The sequence below is a fragment of the Camelus ferus genome, chromosome 35 (genome assembly GCF_009834535.1).
Source record: "Camelus ferus isolate YT-003-E chromosome 35, BCGSAC_Cfer_1.0, whole genome shotgun sequence".
In the NCBI taxonomy this organism is placed as follows: Eukaryota; Metazoa; Chordata; class Mammalia; order Artiodactyla; family Camelidae; genus Camelus; species Camelus ferus.
Window position 1 is genome coordinate 2,183,156 of NC_045730.1, and position 15,521 is coordinate 2,198,676.

The 15,521-nt window shown below is 49.8% G+C and overlaps 1 long non-coding RNA gene across 5 annotated transcripts; it reads left to right on the forward strand.

Moving 5' to 3' along the window:
- The first annotated feature begins 7,926 nt into the window (after positions 1 to 7,926).
- LOC116661424 lies at positions 7,927 to 14,931 on the forward strand. 5 transcript variants are annotated; one of them, XR_004317292.1, is made up of 6 exons: positions 7,927 to 8,464; positions 8,693 to 8,813; positions 9,438 to 9,583; positions 9,972 to 10,099; positions 14,140 to 14,337; positions 14,526 to 14,931. It is a non-coding gene; the product is annotated as an uncharacterized LOC116661424 (long non-coding RNA). The 5 variants fall into 5 exon arrangements; XR_004317289.1 differs by having other exon boundaries at positions 7,936 to 8,464; positions 9,415 to 9,583; positions 9,932 to 10,099; XR_004317288.1 differs by having other exon boundaries at positions 7,941 to 8,464; positions 9,415 to 9,583.
- The last annotated feature ends 590 nt before the right edge of the window (positions 14,932 to 15,521 follow it).

Below are 15,521 nucleotides of genomic sequence, written 5' to 3' on the forward strand. Positions count from 1 at the left end.
AGATTTTAAAAATATAATACATATATTTAAAATTTGCAGATAAATGGAATGGTGTATTTAGCCTAAAACATACAGTGACTGTTTAATGCTTTGGGCAAGATTGAAGGTGAGGTGGTGGGAGAAAGAGAGAGAGAGCTGGAGACAGAACGGGGTGTTTGACTGACACAGCGGACTCAGGCTTTATCCTAGACCTGGGAGAGAACGCTTCCTGTGCGTCTACGATTTCCCCGTTTCCAACTGAGTGGGGACTGCAGGGTGTAGAGAAATCACATTTGGACACAGGAAACAGTTTCTGATAATGAAAACACATTCCTCCCCTCCTGCTCCCCACCCCGCAACATGGGAATCACCTCCTGGCAGCTCCGGATGGAGTCGGCTCCACGTCGCAGGGTCCTGTGGCTCCCGGGAGAGGGGCGCAGGCTCTGCCACATCGCTGAAGCCCAGTTCCTGGAGGAGGATTTTTCATTCTCTGAGATCAGCCGTGAGAGCCAGGCTGTGGCACCTCCAGATGGGAAACACGGATTCCAGGCTTCTCGGTTTGTTTTCCTTCAAATGGAGGAAGAAATGGGGAAACACACTTGCATCATCAGAGTGTATGGGAGCAGAGCGTACGATGCCACATTGCTCGATTTTATGAGAAAACCCTGGGTCTGATGTTCAGTCTAAGCAGGGTGCCAAATGTGTTATGAGGTCTGGTCCAAGGCACAAATATAATTGACTGTGTAAACACCATGTTGGTGACAGGGAAATTTGTACTGTGAGTGGTATGCTGTGTCAAAGAGTTCTGAGTGGTGTACCTTGAAATGCTATTACCGTAATCAGTTGTCACTGTAGAGGAGGACGTCTGGGGTATTGATTCTCTCATACAAGTGCAGGTTTTTCCACCGTAATGTATTCCCGTCGCGTTGTTCCTTGATTCTTATTAATCAATAATGAATTTGGTACAGAATGGTAAGAGAATTTTAGGAGTTATTTTAGAATGTATTTTTTCCCATTTAATTTACTCACAGTCTTTTTCATAAAAAAAATCCATTGTAAGAAAATATAGATGTAATAATAAAACTTTTCCTCACCTCACTTAAAAACAACACAGAATCTCTTACCTCAGTTTAGGCCTCATTTTAAAAGATTTAGAAATCTTAGAAATATTTCTTAAAAATTTTAGAAATACGTCCTCTTTAATTTGACCTCATCGTTTTACCCCTAATATGAAAAAAGCCCCATTCTAAATAGCCCCATTCTAACCAACCAAACAAACAAACAAACAGAAACAACAACAAAAAACACAAACCCACAACAGAGCACTCAGGCCGAGTTTAAGTAGAAATTGGAGTCTAAAAATTTCTCAAGGGTATATATCAGTGTGGTTTCAGATATGTGTTCAATTGGAAGGAGGCAGAAATCAGCCCAGAAATTGTATGTGTAAGGCAGGATCTGGGAGAGAAATTACTATACTATACTACAAGTTGATACTATAAATCTGCACTGAACGAAAACAACCACTAGAAATGAAGGAGGAATTGTAGTCAAAAGGGAACAGGTGGTTGGAGGAATTCCTGCTCAGCCCCCAGGACTTAGGGAGGACAGGAGGGGCTCGGTTTCCGGCTGGGCCAGGGGCCGTCAGGTCAGTCCTGCTCTGGGGGAATGGGTGCTGTCCAGAGGTCTGAAACGGGAGCATCTATAGCAGACCCGTGGTGTGTAAAGGTGCCAGCGCACACTTTTATCGATACGCACCTCATCATTCAGTAGGTCTCATGACCTCTTACGCAGATGGTCTGTGTAATAAAAACCATGTTGAGGACTTGAGAAAACCATCCTATTTTAAAATCAATTTCTTTTAAGGATTTTTCTTCTAGATATTCTGAAGGAAGAAGCCTGCTGGTACTGGCACAGCCTAGGAAAGATTAGTAAACAAATCTAGATTTTTTTTTTCCCCAAAAGAGAAGAAGAAAAACAAGTTTGAAGACTTAGAACAAATGCCATGCAATATTATGAGATCCTGGGTAAGACTGGACCTTTGATGAGCAGCGTTCTGGGAGATCTGGAACAGGCGTCAACCCTGGAGCCTGATGGAAAGTCAGAGAATCTCTTACCTGGTTTCGGGGAAGAGGAGGGAAAACTTGCTGAGCTCTGAGACGGCTGCTCGGGACGAGTGGTGAGTAAAGATGGAAGAGGACAGTCTGATTTCCTCCTGTCAAACAAGCAACTGTTGGACTATTTGCCATCAACACATTCTATGTTTCAGATGAAGAAATGGGACCTCAAGAATAAAATTGTCCTGAAAGCTTTAAACCAGTGGTTCTCATCTAGGGGTGATTTGGGCCCTTCCTCTTGCTGCCCCTAGCAGGGCAGTATCTGGACACGTCTTGGTGGTCACAGCGGAGGGTGGGGGTGCTTCTGGCATCAAGTGGGTTGGAGCTAGGGATGTGACAGATCTCCCTACAGGACGCCCCCCCCCCCCCCCCAGTTACATGGGCCAAAATGTCAAGACGGTGGAAACACAGTCTAAACTGTTGGGAAAGAAAGAGATCTTAAATTTACAGTCACATATGATCTGTATGTACGTGAGAACTATCTTGATGGTCACTGATGCAAATGTTTACAGGTTTATACCTGTGTGCACACGTAGATGAGTATGAAGGGGAAGGGCCCTGCTGGGTCAGAGGGCTGACCGCGTTGACCCGCCGGGGCAGGAGCGGCGGAGTACGGTCAGTGCCTGTCCTTGTGGCCTCGGACAGCCCTCCGGGCCTCAGTTCCCTCCTCTGTAACAGCGTCATATCAATAATGTCTACTTCCGCGTTTCCAAGAGTGCTAAATACAATGAAACACCGACCTTCGTGTCTTGTGCATAATAATCCCTGGATGAACATCCGCTCTTGTTTTGTGGTTTTGGGGCATCGTACCTGAGTTATTACATGGACATGAGTCTAAACTCGGGGAGACTCACAAAAATCATGTATTACCATGGGATCTTCGGGGCTGATCAGAATAAGTCCATAAAATCAAATACAATTCTACTAGATCTCCTATTGTTCCCAGCCTCGTCGGGGATTGGAGAGGGAGCCGAGGCGGTCCCTGTTGGTCGCATCCCAACTGGAGGAGGCAGGAGGGGCTATGAGATCAACCCCCCACCTCGCGGGATGATGCACCTCATGTCATAACAGACTGTGAGGTTTGCAGGGAGGACAGCCTGAGAGCCAGCAGAGCGATCGCTAAACCCCTGTTCACCCAGAGGTAAGCCCCTTCTTAAGTGCTTCCAGGGACGGGGAACTCACTTCCATAAGACGTCATCTCACCAGTTCTCCCAGCAGAGTTGAAAATTTCAGAATGGCCTTGCCGAGCTTTCTGGGCTGAGATTTCTGCAAGAATGTTCCAAGAACCTAACTAATCGTCCTGGCCAGCTGAGTCACTGGCTGTGATCAGGAGGCACCTTCTCACCCACAGAGTAGAAGGATGGGATGAGACTGTTGGAGCCACAGACCTTCCCCTCGCTGTCTGTCTGGACTGGGACCTATGGCCGCTGACTCAGCTGAGACTTGCCCAAGAAGTGTTGTGTGAGCTCGGATACCTGGCTGCTGGGTGACTCAGTGGCGCAACTGGCAGACGTAAGTGTCTGAATTTTCCCATGGAAGGGGGTTGGGGCAGTGGGCTCGCTTACCTGCATTCACTGCTGTAGAAGAATTTGAGGGGAGAGTTTATTTCCCCCAGGACTCTAGACAACTTCCCCACTGGAGAGGCTCCCAAAAGAGCAGCCATGCAAAGACGCCACTAACGTAACAGAAATGATCCAGTCTTGCATGACAGTCCCGCTTTGCTTCCTGACTGAGCAGAAGTCACAGATCGAACGACAAAAGAGTCTCACGAAGAGCCCGGGAACCGCTGTGCTGGGGTCCTTCTGGGTCTGTTTGCCTGCTGCACCTCTAAGTTTTGCTCCTTAGGCAGAAAGACAAACAGACGGGTGGACGCCTGTGCCAGCCTGTCCTGCAGGCCCAGGCCCTCCCCCCGAGGCAGCCGTCAGTGTCTCCCCAGGAGGCACGTGGAGCAGGGGGTCTGCAGCTCCCGAACAGTCACAGTCCCTCATTCTCCTGGAGATTTGTTCTTAAACGCCAACACTGTCCTTGGCAGAGGAGGTGTCGGTGGGGTAGGGGGAGCCTCTCAGTTACACAGAAGCAGACCTTGGGTTTTCATAAAGGAAAGCCTGGCACAGGTTTCCACCTCTACAGCGGAAGGGGGTTTGGAAGAACAGCAGGGCAGAAACTCTTAGCAAAGAGCAAACACTGAATTAGACAAGAAAGGTGCAGAAACAGAGAAGCGAGTATCACCTGTTGTAAGCGCTGCCCCTGGCCTTGGCCTGTGTCCTCGCCTGGGACGTCGTTTTCCTGAAGGGGACCTAAAAGTGACAGCTGCCCTTGGTCAGGGGGCTAACAGCCACGCGCATTCACGTCTGCAGAGCCGAAGTCTTATTCCGCACAGAGTGGGGACACGCCCTTCTTCTTTTCTAATTTTGAAGTTGAAATCCCATGTTGAGTGAATAAGCATTTTAAATTTTTCCTACGAGAGAAGTTTTCCCTAAAAAGGAGGACGGGATTCTCTAATGGGTAACAGAAGACCCATTTACTAAAAGACATGTGCAGCAGGCGCCACGCGCACCTGACGTGCAGGTAACTAAACTCTGTTGGTCCCGGCAGGTAGGAGAAGCTTCCCGCCCTCGCAGGGAGAGCCTTCGGGTCTGTGGGAGCGACACTGGTCCTCCCCCTCCCCCAGCACCTTCCCCATCACAGTGGCGCTGATTCCCAGCGCGGAGCACACCCAAGAAAGAGCAGAACCCTGAGGGGACCCGGGAGTAAAGGACACACAGCGAGAGGGAGAGGTCTGTGGGCCTAGGAAAACAGTCAGTGAGGAAGACGTTTATCACTGTGGTGTCCCCAGGCTGCTTCCTCCTGATGGGGGTGTTAGGGCCAGGTGTGACCTGGGAGGAAAAGGGGGCTCTTGCTTCCTCTGCACCTGCTCCCTGCGCTGGGGAGCTCTGTGCATCCCCGTCCCCCCCATTCGAGGAAGGCTGGGTGAAAGCTGGGTGGCTCCGGGGTCCTCTGGGTGCTGGGGCCCCCTGTACCCCCTCTTTCCTTTCCCTAGGATCAGGCCCAGGATGCACCATATAGCCTTGAGGTGGATTCGAGAGGCAAACCTCAGGCAGAACGGGGCTCAGTGGCCAGATAACAGAACTCACATTTTCTGGATTTTCCCCTGGTCCATCCCCAAGATGAGATAATTGAGACACTGTGTTCTTAAAAAAATAAAAGGGGCATTTTGCTTGCTTTTTCTAATGTGTGCTAGGTAATTCTCAGAATGCCCTTGAGCGATGTGTCCTCCAAAACCTGCGACATGTTGAAGGCTAGGGGACGTAGTTAATCGTGACGTGACAGTAAGAGTGTGACCAGCACAGTCAGGGAGCCCCCAGGCCCCCATCTCTCCATCTCTGGGTTCACAGGACTTTTCTTACAAACTGGTTTTCTGCTCAAGGAATTTGAGCTTAATTTCTAGCGTTAAGGAGAATACTGAAGACTAGTAATAACCCATTCCTTCTTTCTCAAAGTGCACAAAAATATGCCATTTCTTTTTCTCTTCTTTTCTTTCTTTCTTTTTGTGCACATTGAGGAGTCAGAATCTGCCTAATATTTAGAATGAATAGAAGTTGAAGTTTTAATCTCTAAGCCAAAGGCCTCAGGTAACTTTCAAGTTCCCCCGAATCTTCTGATGTTCGCTCTGGTACAAAACCATAGTTCCACGTGCAGATGAAATGGCATTTTCTCCCCTTGTCGACTTCTGCATTTGGTATCACGTCTTCGGTTACATGCATGGCTGTGGGAGTCCACACGGGCCCTCTTTCCACGCACCCCAGCATCAGAGCGCTCACGTCCACATTGGGAAGGGGCCCCCCGACGTGAACCAGAGCCCCCCCAGCCCCGTGCAGGCATAAGCCGCGGACTGGGCCCTGCTCATCCGAGGGCCGATCCGGACCCCGTAGGAACACAGAGAAGCTGCTCTCAGCGATACAGGAAATGAAAGACGGAACCAATGGTTTCAACCAAGCAAGAGCAGAACTGAAAGTCTGTAAATAAAAATTACAGACCCTGAATCACAACTTTCTCTCTGCAAAGGCCGTATAAAAACATGCAATTCTGCAAGAGGCCTGCCTTTTTTCCAAGACCTCTGAAGTCATCTTGACTTCTGTCTCTTGATTAAGGTTTGACTCCAAAAGCTATAAAACAGTGAGGGCACCTCACCTCCCTGCTCCGCATGTAAAGCACCAGGAAGGTATTTCCCCACCAGAGATCCCACTTGGGGGCCTCCATCCCACCTGACCTGACTCTGCTCACCTGGCGCTTCTCAGCTGGTGTACTTGAGGAAGCAGCGGAGCATCTCAAATACTAACTTTCTGTTTCATTTCTAAGCCAAACACTTGGGGCTTAAAAAAAAAAAAAAGTGTATGATGATAAAGCCCCATTGACTCTGTGGAGAGGAGTGTTAGGCAAAAAAATAAATCGGACAAATTTATTTAAAAATTAAAGACTGAATGAGCTGCCAAAAAGATTGTAAGCCAAGGTGATTTGTGCGAGATCCCAGCCCCAGCCGTTTAAGCCCTTCATCCTTTGTGTTCTTGCTTGTGACTTACTGAATCTGCAGCTCGAAAACAGGACAGACACGCAAACACCTTTTGGCAATTCCTTGAGTGTCCGAGTTTTGCTCCAAACGCATTCTGTGGAGTGTTAGGAGGCAAAATGCGTATGTTTTTCTGCACTTTGGAAAAAGAGACACTGACCGTGAGCAGCCTGTAGAATTCCCTTGAATGCTAATGATCGTGCTCCAAGTCCTGATGCGTTACACCTCCTCCAGCGTTTAGAGCTCCTACTTGCGACCCACACAGGACCCCTTTCCACCAGTCTGCTCATGTGAAGTGACACCTAAGTTAAAATTGGCTTGTTTGTATTTCTCTGCATTTAGAACACAGCAAATAGAAGGGCTTCAACTGAGAAGCAATCTGCAAACCCAGGCTCCCGCGCCATGCACGCACCACGCCAATATACCTTCATAAGCATTCAGCGCCTGTTGGACCTATGAGCCCTGAGGCGACACCACCCTTCAATTTGTAGATTTTATTACTTTTACTGGGAGGTTCCTGAGGGCAAGTGCGTTCCTTCGAGTTTGTCCTCAGTGTCCTTCTCGCCTTAGCAGAGACACTTGCAGTCAGATGGCTGAAGCCTGAGAATTCTTAGGCAGGACACAAACTGCCTGGAGAATAAGGATGCTGAGAGTTTCTTCATTGGATTAACTACGTGGATAAGATAACATTCGTGAATGTTACGTAAACTAATATAAAATTACCCAAAAAGCGAATTATCTTGAAAACAAATGATTCTGGGCAACAATCATCAGTCGGGTCGCCACATCCCCCCGGTCTCCTCCGTGTCTACAGTGCGTCGCCCCACTTGATTCCAAAGCGCTGAGCTGAACCCACGACCCCGGGGCCTCGAGACGCACCGGTCCTGCTCCACTGTTTCTAGCAAACTTGCCCTCTCTGCTTACCAGCCTCCTAGACAGTCTTTTCCTGACCATTCCTTTCTTTGCCCCCAGAAAAGTTAAATTCTCTACATTTGAAAGAAAAGGAAATTAATATTTGCTTAATGCCCACTTCAGAGAATTCTCACCGAGTTTTGCGAGGAAGGTATCATCCTTTTTTCACAGATGTTGCACCAGAGGCTCAGAGAGGTTGAGTGACTCACCCACAGTGACACAGCTCAGACGTGGCAGTCAGAACTCAGTTCTCAAATCCACCTGGTCCTATTGTCCCACGGCTCCTCCCAGGGTGTAAGTCACCACCCAACAATCCAGTTTTATGAGGACACACCTCACACCTCTGCAGGGAGTCTCACCCGGCTCCTTCCTTTCTCAGTAAGGTTAGGGGCGTGGTCCCTCTGGGACACATGCCCAGGAGATTAAGTCCTGTGAAAGGCGTCAGGCTGCCTTCCAGGCCTGATAGAAATTCCCAGAACAGGTCTGAATGGGCAAGGAAAGTACAGATTCTTGCTTGACGGCTGCACCCCAGGTGCCCCTCTCCTCCTGACTCACGGGCCGTCTGGGTGCCAGCCCAGGAGAACTGAGTCACGGCCGCCCTCCTCCGCCTTGTGCGCAGAGCCGCTCCCCGAGGGAGGCCTCCCCCCCGGGAGCCTGAGTGCGCCCCGATCATCCCGCGGTCCCGGGCGGGCCCAGGCAGGGGAGCCAAATGAAGGTCTGGATGACGGTCTGGTGTCGGTGACGCTGGTGTGCTCCAGCCATTGTGAAACAGGGACAGTCATTCCTGCTCTCACGAGATTTGGGGGACAGTCCAGTGAGACAGCATTCAGGACGCAACGTGGGTTTCGGGGGGACAGAGCGGTCAGTCTGTACCAGGCATAAAGTCTAAAGAGTAAGTCGGAGTCTGCAAGTGCACGCTGCTTAGGGTGCGGGCTGCAGCCGCCGCAGCTCCTTCCCCAGCCCCGTCCGCGGCTTGCCCCCCAGGCCACAGAGGCTGTAAAGCTGTGGCCCCACAGGAAGCAGGCGGGACGGGGAGCGGAGGGCCTGGGCACCAGTCTCAGCCTCTCTGACACTCGCATACGGTCTTGCTACATGAGGTTTAATAGCGTTTGTATTTCAGACTCAGGGCACCACGCACGGGGAATGACAGGCGAGAGGAGGACGCTGTCGTGCTGGGCCCGGTCCAGGCTGAGGCTGTGCTCCGTGGGATCACGCACCACGTGGCAAGACCTCAGCTCCATGTGTGTAAGATATGATGTCCCCACTCAGAGCTGAATGGGGAACTGAGGCAGGATGTGCTGCCTGCTGCCGAGGGGTGAAGTCCTCCCTCCAGGCTCTGCACCCAGGGCTCCGGGGGCCCGAGAGGCAGACGTCCCAACCCCCATTTCAGATGTCAGAAGGCGGGCACGCCAGAGCAGAAGTGACCTCACACGGTCTCGTGGTTAGAGACTCTCAGAGCTGGCATTTGACTCCAGGTCTGCTGGGTTCTAAGGCACATCCATCTTCTAATCCAAGGCGGGTACACAGACTTGTCCCCAAGGGCCTTGAACTTGCTCTGTCACTCACCTCATGGTGGTTATAGAAACAGGGCGGAGAGAGGCTGCGGGCCTGGACCACTGCACTGGGAGGGGACGTGGAAAGGATGTTTAGGACTCAGAAGGGAAGTTTTGCCAAGGTGATGACCCGCCTGCTCGTGTTGCAGGTGCAGGCAACCCGGCATCCTCCGTGATCTGCACCGGCTAGAACGGTCGCTCTGTTAGTTTTGTGGCTGTTACTGTTGTTGCTTGCCAGGGTCGGGGGGAAGGGGGCTAGCCGCTGTTCCGTCGCCCTCCTGTCCTGAAGGAATCGCGCGCTGCCCCATCCAGGAGCCACAGCGAACACGAGCCTTCGGGGTGACAGCGTCAAGCACAGCCAATGCAGGCTGGGTTCCCGAGTTACGCAGACAAGGGTGATCTGACCGTTTCATAACAAGATGTCGGTTCAACAAATGCTTCATGATACCCCGTCTCAGGTAAGTTTCCCTCTGCCAGCAACGCCTGTCCTCTTTATAAGAAAAGAACTCTCAGGAGACGGCCGATAATAAAAATTGTCCGTGGTTCTTAAGCCAAGGTGAGCAGTGTCCTCAGGACCTGCGCATCCTGGAAGCTCCCACAGCTTCTCCCGGGAGGGCGGGCGGGCAGCAGAGGGCCGCCGTCCGAATCTCTGCCCATCATTTCTGTGGCAACTTGCTGGAGCAGGGATGGTGAAGTCCAGGCCGACCCCACAAACCGTCTTAACTACTCAAGTCATTCCAAGAACAATAGCTGTGTCCAAATGGGCTATTTTGGACCCAAAGTGTTTCCGTACCTGCGAATTTCAGGAGACTATTTAAAAATGCCCTTTCCTGTGTTGCCGGGAAGAAATGACAGTCATCACCCGAATCCAGGTGAACTACGCTGCGATCACCCGCCTTGGCGCCAGGTCCCAGGCTAAGCTCCTTCCCGGTCTTGTTTCCAGTCCTGGCGGCGCCTCAGCCCCAGTGTTCCAGGTGAGGAAACCAAAGCAGAAGGAGGTAAAGAGAACAATTAAACAAACGTACAAAAAACAGCAGCCTCGTCGCACGTGAGACCGGGCTACTGGTCGGGGCGTTTTTCTGTGCGTTCACCCGAGGGCGGCTCACATCTCAGGATCTGGGGAGACGGGCATCTCTGTCTCAGAGAGGTGGAGCATCTTGGCCAAAGTGATGGAGCCAGTGGGGGACCCCAGTGGGGACTGACAAGCACAATTATTTGCTGCTAAAGTGTCCTGACAGAGTATTTCCCTGGACCAGGTCCCAAAAATCAGTTGAATGGAAAAGAGTTGCTAAAAGGAAAAATTGCAGGTGAGAAAAGTTTCTATCCAAGGGTTTGAGACAGAAGCAACCTGCCTCTAAGAGAAAAGCGGGTGATGCCTGGTTTCCTGTGGGCCTCCCGGCCCCGGGATGACACCAGGATGTATGCCCGGCTCCTCTACTCAGTCCTCTCAGCGCCGCCTGAGGGGCTCCCATCGCTGAGGGAAGAGCAGACTCAGAGCTTCGGCCACCTGCCCAGGCCACACGGACGCATGAGGGAGGGGTCCAAACTCGGCTTTCTCATCTCACCCGCTGAGCAGTGTTACTTCTGACTGGAAAAAGATTATATGCACTTGGTCGTGCCTGCTTGCAGCGGACACAGGAGAAGCAGGACAGCTCAGTCACCCGCTTGACCTTCAAGGCAGAGACGGCCACTTTGACTGAAAGCAGCAAAAAACCACCAACCACAAACGGCAGATTGTGAAAAAGGAGGTTTGGGATTCGTCGACATTTTAACTGGTCATCTGGGAACACCCGATTAATTCCTCCTGTGCGAAAGACTCGTGTCCAGAATTAAAAAGACTTTATATTCGATTTAGGAGTAATAGATCAAAACACTTGACTCTCTTTTTTCCTTTTTTTTTGGTGGGTGGGGTGGCGTGCTAATCAGGTTATTTATTTATTTTAATGGAGGTACTGGGGTTGGAACCCAGGACCTCACGTGTGCTAAGCATGTGCTCTGCCACTGAGCTATACCCTCCCCTTCAGAACACTTGATTATTTAAACTGTAATGACAATTCCAGAAATGGGTTTTAATTCAGTTTCACTTTCATTTCCCCGAGTAGCTCCGTTCAGAGGGACGTGGCCCTTCCTGGAGCATTCAGTGCACTTGCAGAAGGAAGACGTCCTTTAAAAACAGACACCAGTGGAGATGGTTCTCACTGAACTGTGTTGTGCAGACCGAGCTTATAGGCGTACGGATTGCCCTAATCACTTTCCTCCGAGACTTGGCCTCGGTTTCCCCAACACTGGGCCGTGCGCAGCTGAGCCCTGCGGGTGCTGAGAAGGTGAGGCGGCCCTAGCAGAAGACAGCGGGCCTGCAGGTGACTTCTGCCCACACTTCGTGCAGGGCCCTGAGACTTCTGTGGCGCCGGGTCGAGATGTTAGTAGCCAGCTCAACAAAGCCTCTGTGACAGTGGGAAGGGGTGGGTTGGTGTTGTTTCTGCCTCTGCCCCTCACCAACGGTGTCAGTTACTTGCCTGGGCCTCCGGTTTGTTCTCTGCAAAACGAGAATGCGGGGGGCCACCCTGCTTGCTGCCGGGTGCCTGAGCGTATGAGCGCTGTCCTCGCGCACTGGGCTATGTCCCCCGGAGCGGTGGCCTGCGCCAGATCAACCCTGGGCTTATTTGTCAAAGCCAATGGCCAGTGAGGCTATTTCACAAGCAAATAATAGCACTGACATCAAAACCAAACCAAACCTCTGCAAATACATGGTATTTTATTTCCACTAAGGACAATCAGGGCGTACAACGCATGTTCCTGGCAGTTATGCACATCAAAAAATGTGTGGTGAAAGTAAGAAACAAGCAAACAAACAAGGACCAGTTAACCAAAAACAAGGCAAAATAAAGAAAATAAACCACGTGTATCTGAAGGCAAGCACAGGAGCGCTAACTGGACGCCCAATTAAAGTGGCTTCTAGTGTCTAGGCTGATACTTGGCGATGCACGGGGTGTTCGAGCACAGAATCCATTGCATCAGAAAGAATGCGCCAAGTTAAATAATAAAGAAGATAGATAGATAAGTAAATAAAAAAACAAAAAGGAGGGCCCGATGAGACACTGGTTCATGGGACAACTGAGCACAGTCCACCTGGCTCGGGAGGGTTGGACAGTCCTCGGGGTTTACAGCCGCTTGTGAAAATGGCAGTAACCACCGGGACTTCTGGGTTCTTTGTCACTTGTCAAAAACAGCGGAATCAACTCATTGAGTCTGTTGGTCAGTTGAGTTCTGCCATTGGTCAGAGCGTTCACAGCTTTCGACAGGAAAGTCTTTTACTCAAAGACTTGCAGAACTTCCTTCCTGTGAGATTTCGGTAACACAGCACGCATTTCAAGAGGAAGCTGCTTTATTGCTCATAAAAATGCAGATAAAGCCTAAGCGTGTCCTGCACTGCATCTACTGGAAAATCGTTCTGCGGAAACTGAACGTGACTGAACTTTTCCTCGTGCTATTTTTTCAATTCTATTTTTAGACAAATTTGACGGGAAGACAGAAATTATTTTCCTGATGGAGAAATAAATACCCACACACAAAGATAATGAGGACTCACTACTGACCCTGACATACGTCTGATTTGCCAACAGTCTTCAAAGGATTCCCATTCTTCCTGCTTTGGAAGCGAGCAAAATAAAGCTTAAAGGGTTTAAGCCAGGAATGAGCGATTCTTCTACTTGTGAGTTGCATGTGGGAAGTTCTCCATCGCTTCCCCAGAACACGACGGGCTAAATGCCCAGTGTTTGCAAATGTAATTAGTAGAATTCCCTTAAAAAAAAAAAGTCCAAGTTTGGGCTCCTGTTAAAAGTGTCCAAAGAAAGTCACAACTTAAAGAAAATGCCCCAGCGGGTTAGATGTTCTTGTACAGCTGGTCTGACTTCCGGATGCCACTCAGGCTGGTCACCGGAACACACGCATCCTTAAAAGACAACATTCCTCGGGAGGAGGGTGGAGCTCAGTGGCAGAGCGTGTGCTTAGCATGCACGAGGCCCTGGGTTCAATCCCTGGTACCTCCATTAAAAAAATAAATATATGAACCTAATTACCCCCCCCTCCTAAAAAAATTAAATACTAAAAAAAAAGGCAATGCTCCTTATTACCTGAGTTCAGGAAGCTCAGTGGGTGGGTCCTGACTGATTAACAATGAGCCAGAAGCCGCCTGCATACCTTCCTCTCTTAAACCCTGTGAAGATTTCTGGTCAGAAGAGGACCAAACCCGTTCCCGCACTTCCCGCCTCCTGACACAGGACAGTGCGGCATCCCCAGCTGGAGGAGCCAGGAGACGGGGGCAGGTCCCCGGGGGCCATCCTCACGAGCTGCTATCCCCTCCACAGAGGCTTCCTTTATTGGCCTCACTGCACCTCTATTCAGATCATTCAGACCCTGGGACCCTGCAGGGGTGACCTCACCGCCGCCGGACCTCCGAGGCCGCAGGAGCTCCTGGTGCCTGGTCTCAGACAAGGACAGACAGACACTGAAAATCGCATCATTATGGTTCAGCATTTCTGCAGTTTGTAGTGAACGTTGATGTTCTCTCTCGCTAACTTTAATGAGATGATTTATAGCCCTGAATGTTGTCCAAAGGCAGTGTTACCAGGAAGAGTTAAATCTTTACAGTCAAGGTGGGGAGGGCACAGCTCTGTGGTAGAGCGTGTGCTTAGCGGGCACGAGGTCCTGGGCTTGGTCCCCGGCACCTCCGTTAAGCAAATGCTAATAATAAGTAAATAAATAGACCTAGTGACCCCCCCCCCAAAAAAAACATCTTTACAGTTAAAGTGCACACACACACCTCTGTCGGTGAGTTAGCTTGCTCTGACTTTTGAGCTTGTGAATAAATGACCGATTTTGGGGAGGATGGCAAACTGTGCAGGTGAAGGTGGGGTGACAGTGAAGACTTTCCCCAATTCCTGTCTGAAAGGGAAGGTAGGACACACGGGTTTACTGCTATTGAGTGCCACCACTTTCCTGTCTCCTCACCAAGGCAAACAGCAGAATGACGCCCGGTCTACGCCGTCCGCTTTTCCAGCGAGTTAATTGATAAAGCCAGTGCCCGTCATCACCTCTCTAGCACATCTGGAGGGAAGTCTTGCACAACCACAAGGAAACGTGGTCATGTGAAACTTTAGAAATCTGCTTCGTCCATGCATGCAAGTCACCCCTACGCGTGCCTGGGTATCAAGTAAGTACAAAGCCTCAGGAGATGCTGATTTGTGTGGTGTGGTGCACAGGGACCTTTATCTAAGTAGCTAAGCCTTTTGAAAGTTAGTCATTGTTTGTTCATGGCAGCTTTGGATTGGGGCTCCTAATTTAAGAAACAGTTTCAGATCATATGATATCTTTTTTTCTGTTTTTTCTTTTTTGGCACAGTTATGTAAAGGGAAGTCAGCGCAAGGCTTAGCAACACGCGTTTGGAGACACTCACAGTGACGATGGGCATTCTCGTTAAATCTGCCTTTTATTGAAAATTCTGCAGTGACTGCACAGCTCAGCATGGCTCCTATCGGGACATGTGGTGCCCAGATTCCTTCTCTTCTTTGTCTCTTTTCCTTCACAGAATTCTCATTAAAATTACTTAGAGTGAAACAGAGAGACCCTGTTATAAAATAAATCCAGTTAAATACACTTTGTTGTATTGGCTCATTTGCATGATGCATGGACCTCGTCTTCCTCTCTTTGTGTCTTAACTACGTACATTAGGTGATGCTTGCCAATTAATGATGCAGGATGTCTCATCCCCAATTGCTTTCTCTGTCTTCTTAAACATTAAAAATAAATACACGCCATCTGTCTCATATCTTGAAAGCAATTCAAAATGGTTACTTTTGTTTGTTTAGGATTACAGCACAGTTTATAGCTTTAGTGCTTCCAAATTATAAGAAAGTTCGGTCTCCATTTCATGAATGTAACTTCATTTTAAGGTGAATCCAACAGAAGGAATAGAAGGCTCTCGAGTGAACTTGCGTGAGACAGAAAGCCCTGTCGGGTGGTGGGTAAAACCTTGGTCTTTGGCACTGAGAGGCCCAGACTGGACGCTGAGCCTGCGGCTTTCCCGCTGAGCCACCTCGGGAAAGCAACTTAACTTCTGAAGCCTCAGTATTTCTTACCTGTGGAATGGGGAGAACACCTACCGTGTGGCGCACACTGGGAAGTATATATAAACACACACACACTGGTGTGTAAAAAGTTGCCTACCCAACTCCTAGTCAAGGCACAAGAAGTGGTAGCTGTTGTCTCCATTGTCATCCAGTTTGGGGAAGGGAACAATTCAGGTTGAGATAGAGGGTTGTTAAAAAATAGCTCACGGTGGCATAAGGTTAAAACCTAAGAGGGGAGTTACATATGAAAGCTGTGTTCTTTCTCCAT